The sequence below is a fragment of the Grammomys surdaster genome, unplaced genomic scaffold (genome assembly GCF_004785775.1).
Source record: "Grammomys surdaster isolate TR1022 unplaced genomic scaffold, NIH_TR_1.0 124938, whole genome shotgun sequence".
Classification (NCBI taxonomy): domain Eukaryota; kingdom Metazoa; phylum Chordata; class Mammalia; order Rodentia; family Muridae; genus Grammomys; species Grammomys surdaster.
In genome coordinates, this window is record NW_021619867.1 from 657,034 (window position 1) to 673,157 (window position 16,124).

Genomic DNA, 16,124 nt, shown 5'->3' on the forward strand with positions numbered 1-16,124 from the left:
TGTGGCAGTTGGAACAAACCATACTAGTATAGGAGTCTTTGTAAGCGTAGAGTTTACCCGTTCAGGCTAGTAAGACCCCCTGGCTTGATGTCTTCTAAGTTCAGAAGAGATGGTGTAATAATGGTAAAAAAATAATAGCACAAAACTAGCTAACATTTGTTGAAGATTAATCTTGTTCCAGACACAAGATATAGCACAGAATATATGCATATATATTCATTTAATTTTTCTAATCTCAAAAATAGGTTTTAATTTCTCTAGTTTTTAAAGTGTGAGTAGATTGGGATTCAGAGACTCTGGGGAATCTGTGCAAAGTTCCACAGCAGTGAGTGTCCTAGGCCTCTGATGGAGAATGTGGGAGATAAGACTTAAACTGAGATCTACAGGCATCAAAGTCCATGGAATCCACTCAGTGCCATTGAATCCAGTTTACTGCAATCCTGGAAAACACTACTGCCTGAAAGAAGGGACACTTGGGCTTCTATGGACACACCCAAGCTCTTAGAAAATTGCAGCTTGACTGTTCTCCATCAGCAACTGCTGAGCTCTGGGTGGCATCAGCCCGGCAGCCATCTGCTGAAGTATTTGCTCAGAGGCAAAGTTAGAAATCACCACTGATTCATCCATGCTGCTTAAAGGTGAGACTAGATGACATCCTATGTTGGGGATGGTTGGAAGGGCAGTCCTACTCTGCCTCTCACTTCGGGTTCTGAGATTCCATGCTTTGATTGCGCTGTTTACAAATAGATGATCTCACTGAGGATCTGCCACCTCCATACCAGTCAGTGATGTGTAGTGAAGCAACAGGCCTCATGACTTGTTGGACGACAAGACAGGAAGGGTGGGCTTGCCTGACTCAGAACATACTGGAATGGCAGTGTGAGGAGCAGGGAATGCAAGGACTGAGTTTTGTGAAAAGAGATGGTGACTCATTACGTGATATATGCGTCTCAAGCAATACATGTCTTTGACCATGGATACATTGATGTCTATCAATTGGCCAGCTACGAGGATGACAGCCCCACTGGTTCCCTCTTATCTGTGAAATACAGACATACAGGGGATAGACAAGAAAACACATGGTTATGGGTTCTTCCTTTCCAGGCAGCCCAAGGCTTCAGGTATTTAAGATATCCTACTGATCATATTGGCAATTGGACTTTGTCTTCACTAGAAAAGAAACCTGGGATTCCAGCTGCTTGGCATATAGGCTTGCTACTAAGATCAGTCATACACTGTGAACTTGGCACTCTTTCATTCACTGCTTAAAACATTGCCACAAGCAAAGTGTTCCTGTTTCTTGATAAGGAAATGGAAGCATAGAGCTATCTTAAGATGTCACTTCTAATCAGAGGACAAAGTTTTGAACAGGGTGTTTCAGACACCAAAGTAAACATTATGGACACCTTTTTTTTTTTTTATTACTATGTAATTCTAAGAAGGAGGAAAACTTCCGGTAGAAGCGAGAGAAAGAATCCAAGGTATTGCTGGGATTGCAAATAGATCTCTGAAAACATGTTCCCAGAGAAGAGGCTAGGCTACAGGTGGCTACAAATGCCAAATATAGGAATTTAACAGTGATGTATTTGTGGCATAGAAAAACAGCTCTTAAGAAAGAATTTGGAAAGACAAACACTGACCTACAGAATTTCTATAGCAAAGATTAGGATGCTCTGAAAACCTAGAAAGACTATATCAATAGGCAGCTACAGTGACCCAGGCTTGAGATAAGGATCTGAACCTGGCATTGGGCAAGAAAAGGAAATGACAGGTGGGAAAAGCATTTATCTAGAGAAAAGAATAGAGAGAACCAGGTGTAGCACTGGGGTATATGAAGACAAACTAATTAAGGTGTCATTGGGGCTTTGTGCCTGGTCACTGGGAAATGACAATAACATTGACAGAGAAGTAGAAAGAAGAGGTGTAGGAAGGGGCAGGGTTTTCACCCATGGCATGCTGGATTTGAGGAGCTACCAGGGCATGAACAAAAATCAGTACTGTGTAGCCAAAAATGCAGATAATCTTTAAAAACTGATTGACAACATATAGATAAAGAGGAATAAACTCTGTGGAGGTGGGGAATCTTTGGCAATGGATGTAGCTTCACTTCTTCAATGAAAGTTATGAAGAAGGAGAGGGAGAGGGAAAGGGAGAGGAGAAGGAGAAGGAGGAGGAGAAGAAGAAGGAGGAGGAGGAAGAAGAGGAGGAGGAGGACGAGGAAGAGGAGAAAGAGGAGAAGAAGTAGAAAAGAAGAAAACCCAGACCTGGTCTGTCTTACTCATCACAGAAAGCTTGTTTAAAACTAGAAAATTAGACACTGAACACTGGAGATGCCTGATTGTTATTCGTTGTTTCATCAACCTGGCCATCATTAAACACCTGAGGTGAGTTGAGGGGAATGAGCAGGAAGAAGCTGAATTCCAAAAGGAGGTCAAATATGAAGGCAGAAAACTCACTCAGGTTTTACCTGGCAGCTTGTCAGGCTGCTTTCAAGTCTTGGGTTCTAGAAATTCAGGCTGAAGAGAAGCAGGACAAAGCAATGTTGCAGAAAGTAAAGGTTGTCACCAAGTAAGGTCAGTCACATGAGGGCTTCTTTCCCATTCCTTAGCCAACCTTGCCACCATTAGACACAGCTAGAAGTTTCATCTGGAAGGACAGCAGTTTCTTTCTCCTTAATTTGGTAGAACTTGTTAAACAGCCAAATTGGTATCATAGTGAGTAAGGAGAAAAATCCTCTCTGCTGTGAATGATACTGCAGTAGATTCAAATGATTTGGCTCTGATAAATCTGAACTATGTCAGCTTGCCTCAGGATAAATGACAGCCCTAGAAAGGCAAGTATCACCCCTTCTTTTATAAATACTGATCAGGGTGAGGACAAAGAATTCTAATCTATCTTGTTCCATGATGCATCCTGTTAAGAATGTTGTTGGAAGGATTATGGAGATGGTTGAGTGGGAAAGAGGAACAGTGTTCAAATCCCCAGTGCCTGTGTAAAAGAAAACAAAAGCAAAATCTGGGCATGGCTGTGCATGCCTGCAACCCCAGCACTGGACAGGCAGATCCTGGGAGAGCTTGTCAGCCACCTGGCTTAGGTGAAATGGTAAGCTTCCACTTCTCAAGGCAGTAATAAGAAGGCAATAGCAGAGAGTGGACATCTTGTTCTGACCTCCACATTCATGCATGGACCTATACATTTGCACGCTCATGTGTGTGTGTACCACATATACACCACAGCACCCACACACCACACACAGTGTGAATCTTTTAGTTTTATTGTCAGTGATGTGTTGAACTGAATTTGCAGTGTTCAAGGACCATTTTTCTTGCTCCCAACCCCAAACCATTTTTTTTTCTTCCAGTTTGAAGTATAATTACGTGCACTTGAAAACTAGAAGAAATTAACCTCCTTCTTCTGTTTCATGCCTTTACATGATTTTCTGTTCATTCATCACTGTACCCTTTCATTCATTAAAAATGGATTGATTGTTCACTATACCTTTGGTACCTTATGATGTAAAAAGGTGTTAATGATAGAGTTAAATAGTAGTGTGATAAGTGCTTGCAGCCATTATCATATGGCCTGCACACAAGTGACAGTTCACACTGGTCTCGACAAAAAGAGTTGTTTGTACTTAATGCTGGACATGGTGTTGGTCAAGCTGAGAACATAGAAAAATATTTAAGTTAAAGAAAGCACCAAGTGTGAGGACAGAGAGATAAACACGTGTTTTATTGAAAGTTTTAAATGAATGAACCTCAAGGAGGTCAAAGAAGGTGAAGATTATACACAGCTTGTCAGGGAACAAATGAGACTAACTCTTATGTGGTTTCTAAAGCATCTGGAACTTTATCCTAGAGGCAGGGTGAATCATGGCGTTTTAACATTTAACATTTATTTATTTATTTATTTATTTATTTATTTATTTATTTATAGAATTTCCCACATGAATACAAAGTATTTGATTATATCTAGCCACCATTCCCCTCACCTGTTTCCCATGGGCCTCATCTTCAATCTATTCCCAGTCTAAAGTCATGTCACAGTGTTAAAAAATAACCCACTCATTTCAGCTAGTGTTTTTCATGTGAGCACAGGTGTGGGGCCATCCACTGAAGCATGAACAGCCTACCAATAGCTATAGTCCCAAAGAAAAATGAATTTCCCTCCCACAGCCCTTAAGAGCCCCTCCTGCATTTATGCTGGATTCTGACTGGCTTGACCTTGTGTAGGTGACCACAGGTGTTCTGAGTTTATATGGCCAGGACATTGGCATTCTCAAAACTGTTAGATCCCTAGGCTCTTTCAAACACATAGAGGATGCCTTAAGAGACCAGAGCACTGACGTACTGACGTAGTTTCCTTTCCTTTCCTTTCCTTTCCTTTCCTTTCCTTTCCTTTCCTTTCCTTTCTTTTCCTTTCCTTTTTTCTTTTCTTCCTTCCTTCCTTCCCCCCTCTCTCTCATTCTTTCTTTCTTTTTTAGTGTCTTCTCCAGTTTCTAGAGATTCCTTACCATACTCGCCACCACCAGGTAATTCTTGTCCCGCCAACCATTGTGCAATATCATACTGATCCAGTCACCAAATCATCTCTCAAGCTCCACATCCCATGATGCTCCTTCCTCATTCTCGAGGGTCTTAGACCTCAGTCAGGCATTGCCCAGTTCTGATCAAAGCTTACCCTTCCACCCTGGACTCTGTTCTTCTATCAGTTTTCCAATTTGTTGTCCCCCCCCCCCATCTGTCTCTGCCTGTCTCTCTCTTGGTTTTTCTTTTTAAGTCTGAACATTATACCTAAAGTTCTGACTTTTTCTTTCTATGGAAAACCTCATTTATTCATTTATTCATGCATGTACCATGACATCAGGTGTCTTTTTCAGTCACCTTCTATCTTATTTTTTGAAACTGGCCCTCTTACTGAACCTGGAACTCACTAATTAGGCTAAACTGACTGTCCAGCAATCTCCAGGAATTTATGTGTCTCTGCCTGCCCCAGTGCTGGGGTGAGACTTGTGCTGCACCTGGCTAGGAATCTGAACTCACAATCTCTTGGTTGTCAAGCAAACACTTACCATGGCAGCCCCTTCTGTGAAATCTTTGACACTTTCCTTCCTGTTTGTTTTGCACTTATACAGTCTGCCCTTTCTTCTCCTTTCCTATTTTATATCACCATCATCATCACCTCCAGCACAATGAGGAAAGAATTTGTAAGTCAATAATCTAGGTAAGTCATCTGTCATGTGACACTGGAAGGGGTTCGTGTTGGATATATATCTTAAATTAAGCCCCCCCCACCCCGCCCTTTTTTGTGGAAACAAGCCGTCTACAGAGAGGTTGGAGCTCTGTACAGTATTTTATTACAAGTCTTTTGTGTTTTATGTATAAGGTAGAAAAGAAGTGATGTATAGCGTGTAAAGAACACTTCTCTCTGGAGCCATATACATGTGAGGGATGTTAACTGTGCATATCCTCTCCTTGTCTTTCATTTTGTTGTTGTCTATCATCAAAGCTTTGTCCTGATCCCTACCCCCACAGTAGTCACCCTCACTCCTGGTGCTTTTTACTGTCAGCACTTGTTATTTCATCTACAGATTTGATTTTCCTCTCCCAGTGTCTTAGTTACTTTTCTATGGCTGTGATAAAACATCACGACCAAGGCAAATTATAAAAGAAAGCATTGAATTTAGGGGCTCAGAGGTAGTTCGTGACCATCAATGATAGCAACGATGGTGAGGGACATGGTAGCAGGCAGACAAGTATGGCTCTGAAGCAGTAGCTGAGAGGCTGTCTGAGTGGTATATTTATATTGTGTCTTGATACACAAATAGGAGGTAGAAAGAGCTCATTGGGAATGCTATTGGCTTTTGAAAACTTAAAATCCACCTCTAGTGACACACCTCCTCCTGCAAGGCTACGAGGCCGTGTATATGTCCTAATACTTCCCAGATGGTTCCATCTACCATGGGCCAAGCATTCAATGCATGAGTCTATGGAGTCATTTTCATTCAATCAACCACACCTTTCTTACCATTGTTTTAGATCATTCTTTCCTTTGAAATTCAGTTTTCATTTTCCTAAATTAAATATTCTGTTAGTTCTTCTTAGACACTGTTAAGGTAAGATAATTCTTAGCTGAAAATAACTTGGTCTTCAACATTAAGTGACATTTTAGCTTAATATAGAATTCCAAGTTGGAATATATGACCTTGGATCACTGGGGATAAATAATTACAGTGTTTTCTGACATTAAATGTCAAAAGGGTGCTGTAAGCCTGATTTTCTTTTGTGGAGGTAATCTGTTGTGTCTCCTCACACGGTTTAACATTTTCCCTTGAGATTTATGTTCTGTGAGTTCTTTATGTATCCATTCAGTGAACTGTGGATTGAAAACATGAATAAAAGCATCTACAGACAGAATTTTTTACTCCCTAAACAATACAGTAAAATACATATTTGCATTACATTAGTATTGCATTTGTATTGTTTTGTAATTAATCTAGAGGTTAAAGAATTTAGGAGGATATACATTACTACATGCTAATACTGTGCCATTTTATGGAGAGGTTTGAACATCCTTGGATTTCAGTATCCCAAAGATCTTAAAACACATCTTCCATGCTGACGGAAGAGTATATTTAACTTTCAGGTTTTTATTTCTTTTCAAACAGTATATATTGTTTAGTGTAGCAAGACTCAAGCATGACTCAAAGTGTAAGAGCATCTGCTGCCACATCTGGTGATCTAAATTCAGTCAGTCCCAAGGATATACATGGTGGAAGGAGAGGGGTGATTCCTGTAAGCTGCCTTCTGACTTCTACACATTTTCCATGGCACACACAGACACAGACACAAATAAATAATCGAGTAAATAAATAAATGTAATTTAAAACCTTTTTTAAAGAAAAGATTGCTTAGAAAGAGAATGCTACCAAAAATAATTTCTCTGTTTTAGCTTGGGCTTATGTGGAGGAAAGAGAATCATCTCTTAAAACTTACAGGGACAGCCTGCAAGTCAGACCTGACTGTTTTTCTCTCTAAAGGCCTCAGACACGCCAAAGTTATGTAATTAACACAAAATTGGTTTCAGACCAGTGATAGATTACCTGGAATATCGTCAGAAACAAATTCAAATTTAATTTAGAGAGATTGTTTTTCAACATAAGCCCTGTATACTGGCTGCTAATGAAGTCTCACTAGGATGCACCTGTGAGGAACAGGTTTTAAAGTATGTTTGCAATTTTTAACTATGAATTCAACATCTAAGACAAGTAATGCTGTAAACAGTAGGATGAGGCTACTAAAAATTTTCTGATGAAAGACCTATTAGGCAAATATTATATTTTATTTTGCATGTAATTGTTTCTAGACAACTGTGCTATGTCACTCTAAACTCATCAACTATTGTTATACATTACTACATTTGTTATGCACTACTGTGGAGTACTGATAATGAGGAAACTATATATATGTTTGAGTACAAAGTATGGGACCTCTGATTTCCTCCCTCTTTTGCTGAGCTTAAATATTTTCTACTATAAAGAGCTTTTTAAAAAGTATGGTTTAAATGCCCTAAAGACAGTAAATAATAATTTAAGTCATAAAACAGAGATTGAGAAGAAGCAAATAGTCCTAAGAAAAGTTATATCAAATTGTATTTGAAGAAAAGAATGAGTGATACAGGGAGAGAATAGCTTTGGCTACAAGTTAGAGACGTAAAAGATAGCATTACAGTTTGCATGTATAAAAGTAATTTACAGTATAAGTTTCTGTAGCAGTCTGGGTCTGGTTCATGTAGCTTTTCATGTCCATTCCTATTCAGTAACATTTGTTTTTGATAGGCTGGTAGCTGTGATTGGGGAAATAGGATTCATACCATTAACCAATAATAAGTTCTCTGGAAAAGGCACTTAAGAGCATAAAGTTTGGGGTCTGCTATGCAGGACAGGGATACCTGCCTAGCCATCCAGAGCAGCTGAACCAGTCTTGGTGATCAGTGGCATGAAAGATCCCATAGACAGATGATCCTTATATCCAGGATTCTAGTTTTTTCATCTTTGTATATATTTCCTGTTGGGAGATTCTGTATTCAGGTCACAGTCCACCAAGTCTGGATAGCTCCCGAGCTTGATTTAACAGGGACTCTTTCTCTCTTCTCTGCCTGATCTGATCTGGAGAGCACGACCCCCCAACATCCTCTGCTCCTGGAAAGTCACGTAGTCCATGGCCAAATTACAGGTTCAACTTCCTTTCCTCGGATAAGAACCTGCTCGGCAAGCACCTGGAATTCCTCTTCATGTAACTAATGCATTATTCCCATCCTATCCACCACAGCCAATAATGTAGTCTCACCCTGAAAACTTTTCTCACTCCCCAAGATTCATATAGCCCCTGTTGGCCCCGAATAAAGAGAACAAGCTGTTTCACTGAATACTGTCTTTGCCTGGACACCCTGAGGGAGGAAGTGATATTCAGAACCCCAATTTCACACCGGTAGTGTACAGTCCAAGCCAGGAAAAGAAAGGGATGAAGAAGAAAAGAGACAACAAGTGTGGGTCTGCTGTTTAAAAATGTCTTAGAGGTATGTCTGCATTGCCCAGGAGCGAGTCATGTGACCACACTCACCTAATGAATGGCCAGGGAATCTGTTAAGATTTAGGTATTTTGTTATTGTGGAAGAAGTGAGTTATAGATATGAAAGTAAATCAATAGCTCAGTGACAAACAAGACCCTTTTTTTTCTTTTATTGCCTTTGTGTATCCAGAGCAGGAGGCGTGTCATTAGTTCTGCTGCACGTACCTTTACTGGTTAAGCCGTCTCCCTTGCTCTCTAGCCCATAGTTTACTCAGTAAGGATGCCCGCCTTATTAGTTTCAAATTTATATCCTGATCTTCACGATTTCACCTCCCCAACATTTAAGATGACTATACATGTAAAAAACATTCCATCAAGCAGTTCTATCAAGACCCGTAGTTGGCTTTTTGGAAGGCCTAAACTGTCTTTACAGCTAAGGGAAACCAGGGTAAAGGGTTTCTGGTGGTTTGTGGGGTGGGGTGATCAGTGAACAATTGAGACTACTGTGGAGGAAACAATGATCTTAATATGAAAGCCCAAAGAAAGCCAAGGCCCTATGGGAAGCTTCTGGACCCTTCTGCTCTTCTACATACCGTATCTCCTATGCTACTTCCTGACAGAAAGCTTCCGGGAGACTCTGAACATATACATCTTGATGTTTCTTTACCATTTTTGGCACCCTGGCTTGTATATGGAAGTTACTCAACAGAGTTGTTGATTGATTGTTGACAGGTCAGACTATGCAATTTAATCCTTGCTTTATACTTTATACTCATCAGAAAATTACATCAAGGTGTGGTGCATTTCAAATACAAAGCAGCACATTAACCCTCTACTCCACCCAGTCCAGAAATATAGGGAAAATACCTGCACTCATTTTTGGCATTATATCCATTCCATAACTAACTTACAAGCAATAGAAGACCAGAGAGGATTAAAAATATTACTTCTTTAGTTCCAAATACGTTTTGAAAATCTTTTGGAGATTTGTAGTCCCAAATTTCCTACCCCTTTAGCTTTTGGTGGCGTTATTACAAACCATGTAACCTGCCCAGTTTCAGTCCCTCTACCACGACCTGGTTAACATTAAATAGATCAGAGTTGGAGCATTAGCTCCATTGATCTGATGGTCCAGTTCACTTTGAAAAAAAATAAATTCTAAGAAAATATATGTGGTTTTGATATTAAAGTAAGCTTTCCGTTTTACTGAATGATTGTATTAGTTGTGGACAAGAGCAATTATAAGTAAGCGAAAGATAACTTACATTAGTATAACAACCATCTTACGGCTGATTATGTGCTTCTTCACATTACTCTTTATGCTGAATTTGCTAAATAAACCTATTCAGGCTGCAATGCTGCCTTTCACTGGCTTGATTGTGTATTACTCTGTATCCATCTTTATGCTGACTCTTTTTGTTTAATAAAGTATCCAGGCTGAGATCGAGATTTTTTCCCCCTTGCTTTTTGCTCAGTAGTGTCAAACTATCTTTTCATTATAGTAAACACGTAGCATGCTTTGCATGCCTAACTAGTTTTCTGTTTCATGGCTATCTGCTGTTTATTTAGCCACCTCCTTATTATTGGGTATTATCTTGCCTCCAATTCTTTACTATAATTAGATATAGTGTGATGAACATCGTTTATTCATTCAACAAATATTTGTGAAGTATGTTAACTCTGTGCAGCAGTTTGGAAGGGGCTAAAGAAAAAGGGGACACATTTGCTGTTGACTTCTGCTAAGGTTAGAGACAGACAATGAATAGAATCAGACTGCAAATAAGATATGCACAAACACTGAAGAAAACACAACAAGTAAAGAGATAGAGAGTGACAGGGTCCAGCTTGTAATTTAGGCAGGGGTGGCAGACTGCACAGAGCTGAAGGATAAACTTCAGATGAACCTGCAGAGGTGGAACGCTGCACTGGGGATTAGGCAAACTCACAGCATGTGGGAGGGTTGGCTGCCTGGCATGCTGGCCAGTGCTGGACTCTATGCTTAGCCTGGCATCCATCTTTTGACCCTCCTGTTTGTGCTCTGAACCATCTTGGCACTATCAGCTCCCTGTCTGTCCGTGACAAAATTGTTCCTTCTATGTACAGACCCTGGCACTTTTAAGAAGATCTTTCACAAGCTAACTTAATGTGGTAATCATTTCTAGTTAATTAGTTAATTAATTAACTCAGCGAAAAGCTTTGTATCTGAACAAAGAGAGAGAACAGGACAATGAGCCCTCAATGGCTCTGCCTGTGTTTTTTTCTACCCTCTGGACCTCTACAATGATTTTCCCCTTTGACTGTTATTTTATTTTATTTTATTTTGCCTGGCCTGAGAAGTCTCATGCAGCTGGAAGCTACTCATCACAAAATTAAAGATATCAGAGGAAATATTGTTTGGAACTCCTTGCCTTCGTCTTTTTTTTCTTTTTTTCATTTTTATTGTTTTTAAATTAAATTAAATTAAATTATTTATTTATTTATTTTTTTACATATTCACTTTACATCCCTCTCACTGCCCCCCTCCAGGTCACCTCCTCCCACAATCCTTCCTCCATCCCACCTCCCCTTCTCCATTAAGTAGGAGGGGGATCCCCGCCCCCATATCCCCCCTCCTGGCATTTCAATTCCCCTTTGACTATTTTAAAACAAAGTCCAGAGTGATATCTTTTGCTACTTTCCAATGTTGAAGTACATGTCTCTAACAGATGTCATTTTGAATAACTTGCTTGTCATTGCTATTCCTGGCGGGGGGAAAACAAACAAACAAACAAACATCACAACAATACTTCAGTAACACAAAATGACTTGTGCTCACGTTTATGCAATAATTTTAAAAGTGTGGTTTAAGAGTGGGCTGGTTTGGTTCTCAGTGCAAATTGAGCCACACATTCGGTTGCCGTGCCTCTGTAGTGTCTTCAGACATTTTTGTCCCACATCATTTATTCTCTGCAGAAGTAGCTTACTTGACTTAAAGACTCACTCACATTTTGAATTGGGCTAATTAATCCTTTTTGGTGCCATTTCTCCTTCCTGTGATGTCTCTACATTCCCCATTAATTCTTGAAAACTAGTAATTATATATAGAAGCTTAAGTTAAATTCAGGTTCAAATATATTTCTGGCAAGCAAGAATCTTGTGTGATCATATGTGCTTGCTATTGAACTACACAGAAGAGTCACACAGTCTGATGCGCCCTGCCCCACTTGAGGGATGTTGCCTGAGACCGACCGGTAGACTTTGGATGTTGACAGTATCAGTCATTTATTCATCTTAAAGCTGCCCAGAAACCTTTCACTTAATAGTATAGGTGCTCCTCGGTGATTACTACTTGAAAAATTATTTCATTACAGATTAATACATGGAGGTTTTCTACCACTCATTTCTCACCTATTACCTGGAATTGTTAAAGAACTTTCTCTCCAACAATTTTGTAGCCTGAACTACAAATTATACAGAAAACATAGTAATATCTATTAAGTTTTTGGTGTGTTCAATTTTGAGGGCAACTAGTTGACAGATCATCAATTTCTAAAGGTAACTTTAAAAGATACTACTATTTCCAGGTCTCTGTTTTGAGGTGCATTGATTAGATATGGCATTTTTGTCTTATTTTTCATCCAGTGGAAGTCCTTTAAAATGGCCTCCTGTGTGGTTCCGCCAGAACCTCAGAAGGCTCCCACAGCATCCCTGCCTTCTGATACAGCATGATAGTTCATCTTGTGTACTACTAGTCTTAGAACTAGACAAGCATTTCTCCAAAGATCCCTATGTGTTTAAGTGGGAAATAGGATTTGGAGACCTCAATGTAGCCACCATGGATGAAAAATGAACTATTTTTTTAAAAAGTATTGCTAGATCTTTTCCGTGAACAGCTATACTTATATTTTAAGGAGAAAATTATTAACTATAATATTAATTTATAATATTTCAAATTTAAATTTAGTGTTTCAGAACATGGAACTAACTTCTTGGGTTCTCTTCTTATATCCTATTATTTTGAAAAATTTGGTATTTTTCTACAATAAAGCTGTGTTATTTTCTAAATGATAATATTATTATTAATGATAAGATCATTCAATACTTTGTACATTTTCTCTGAGATTCATTTGGTCTTTTAAATAAAGATGTATAGCACAGATAGCATAAAGTTGCTCAAGATAATTATATATTTTTTTTCTGTATTAACTTGATAAAACACTGGCTAAACCCAGCTGTTTTAGTTTGGTTTGGCATTTAGGGAGTTTAACAGTTTTATTTTTGTTTACGCATATAACTAACAGAAAAGTCACACTCAACAAGGTTTAATTTCTCCTCTTGATTCTTTTTTGTTCTGTAGTTACTTTTTATTGAGATTTAGCTCACTTTTTTGTTATTATCCTTTACTCTTATTTCCAACTCTTTTATTTAGGCAGGCAAGTAATAATTATAGTAATGGAGGAAGTAGCATCGCCCAGTTTGAGCCTAGCTTCTCTTCCTCACAGTGCCCTCCACAGACTGCTCTAGGCTTGTCAAGGGGAGGAGACATTAGCTCACACTTAATGCTAGATAGGTGCCTCATTTCAACTAACTTCTTGCTTCACCAAAGATCCCGCCCACGCTAGGATACACAAAATAACTATGAGAGCTATTTTTGGACTCCACGTACTGCTGAATGTACAGACAAAAATGTGTGACTACACAGGTGCGCGTTATCACTTCCTGTTAATACTGCCGTGATGAAGAGCTGAGGGAAACAAAGATGTTGGGTGACTCCTGAGCCAAGCATGGGGACAATCCACGTGAAGAAAGTGGTCCTGACATTAATGAAAAACGTAGTTCAGGGAACAATTGTGGTTCCCTAAAGTCTTAGCTGTAATTTTGGACCCTTTAAGAGTAAAAATTGGCGAAATGTTCCCCAAGTTTAAAATGTGAACAGGCTTATATTTTTTTCTTTCTAATTTAATTCAAATTAAAGTGGTATTGGCAACTAGACAGAAGATAGCAGCCCAGACTTCCTTAATGAAAAATTTTAACTTGGTAATTGTACATGCAAGGATGTTAGATTCTTAGGATATTATTGATTACTAAAGGGGTTTCTCATCAAAGGGGCTCCTCACTGAAGGGGTTCCTCATCAAAGGGGCTCCTCACCGAAAAAGTTCCTCAGAATTCCCTCAGCTTCCCTGGATGCTGAACTGGCCATAGCAGTAAAATTCTTCTAAAGCCTTCAGAAACTTCAGTCACCTTCTGCTTAGGTCTGCCTCCTGAGACAACCTGGAAGCAAAATGTCAATCCCTCCTGGGACTCTCCCTCCACTCCCCTTCCTCACCTCCTCTCTTTCCTCTCCCCTCCCTCTGGAGCTTTCCCCATCCAACTCTCAACCTTCTGTCCTCTTTGTCCTCTCTGTCTCCATTCCGTTCCTTCTTCTCTTTCCCCCTTTCCTTTTCTTTTTTCTCCCCCTCCTTTCTCGTCCCTCCACTATGCCTTCCTTTCCTTGGCTCTCCCACCCCCTTCTTTTTCTCTTCTCCTTTTCCTTGCCCTCTCTCTTTCTTACCCCTCCCCCTCTCTTTTCGTTTCCATCTCCTCTTTTCCCTTTACTCCCTCTCCTTGTCCCCTCTGCTCCTCCCTCCTTTTCCCTTTTTTCCTGGACTATTTTCTGGATATTATTGGGCAGGCAGGCAGGCAGGCAGGCATCTAGACAGTTTTTAATTCTCACAAGTCTAAAAAAATGACACATACATTTAAAATAATAATAATAATAATAATAATAATAATAATAATAATACTTCAGTGATTTCCCCCTAGTAGTTATCAGTCTGTCCAATGGAGTGACTTGTTAAGGTTTTTGGACACCACTGCCATGAGCACACCAGCCTACTCACGCTTTAGTGTCCAGTACTTTACATTACTAAAAGAGCTAAGTGTAGGTGAAAACCATTGTTTTTGTTAATATTGAGCCTAAAAAGTCTTTCTGTTTAGGTCTACTTGCTGAGACAGCCTGGAAGCAAAATGTTAATTTCCCCTGGGACCCTCCCTCCCCCTCCCGTTCTCTCTCCCCCATTGGAGCTTCCCTCTAACCTTATAGCTGCCTAGGTTTTTTTGTTTGTTTGTTTTGTTTTGTTTTTAAGAGCATTTATAGTTCTTTTGTGTATTGTCTTTGTCTTTTATCAGTTTTGTAAAAAATTATATTGTGCTCCTTAATGTGATAGGAGATTTTTGTCCTTGTTAAGTAATTATGTACTACTTATGCCGTCTAGTCATAATATTGTTGAATACATTCTATAAATACTTTACTCAGCTTGTATGTCCATCTCCATAATAACAAAAACAAACAAACGAAAAACACCCCCAAACCTTGTTCCACTAATTTTCACTCCCTGGCGGTGCATATCTAGTGGAACAGCTAGGTCTTCCCAGGAGCCCTTTCCAGAAGACTGAGGAACACTGGCTTCAAGTAGCCACTAGGTGGCTCTGTGCCAAGGCTTCTGCACAGTGGCTGCTGCTGAATACAGTAGGGACAAAAATGTACCAGCTTAAGTGATAAGACACCTTTGGGTTGACTTGGGGTATATCCTTGCGTTGGTTTTTGTGGATTCAAAACAATCCTCTCTCAGGCCCCAAGCTCATTACCAGATGGTGGGTTGGGGGAGTTGGCAGGGCGAGGCTGAAGATTTCTGATAAGGGGGAAGCCTTTTCATTTCCTTCCTTCCAGCTTCAAGTTCCCTGCTTCTCTCTGAACAGGTGCCAAGGGATTTTAGAAGAGGTTTAAGAAGTTCTCTTCTGGTGCCAGCGGCAGTCCTTCGTGTGTGCTGCAGCGTAGGTGTGCTAATTCTTAGTTTAATTAGTTCACTTATGCGCTTACCCTATAACTACTTTTGAAACACTGGCTCTCCTGAGAGAAGAGAACTCACAAATGAACAAAATACAAATTCTTTTCTTGAGCGACTAAAAGAGCAGTGAGGCAGATTAAGCACCCAAGTAGCTAGGATCCAATATGGTGGATTATGTAATATATATGAATGAGACATCTTCATGCTTAGGTCAGAGCCTTTGGGTGACAGTGAGCCTAAAGAATGACAAATCCTAATACTGTTACTTGATATTGTTGAGGATGGTGGACCAGGTAAAATCTTTGTCTTGGCCAGCAGTACTTGTCAGAAACAGAGGTGTTGGGCCCATCTCCATACAAGGGCAACTGGCTGAAGCTGGATACCCAGGTACAACTAATGGGATCTTAGTCGTAACAAGGGTCCCTGAAGAAGAGATAAAGCTGTCAGGTGAGGTCATAGTGGGACCAATGGGAAGTCAGAGAACACAATGGATCATGGATTTTAGGAAAAGTAGTAGCTTAATCAGAAGGATAGATATAGGAAGTTCAGATATTCCTAAGCAGTGCTGTACCTATTTTGATTCTTCAATGATGTATATGAATTACTGAATAAACTCAAACATTCAGTACAAATGTGTATATATGTGAATGTATGTTCACACACACAGAAACACACACACACACACACACACACACAGAGAGAGAGAGAGAGAGAGAGAGAGAGAGAGAGAGAGAGAGAGAGAGAGAG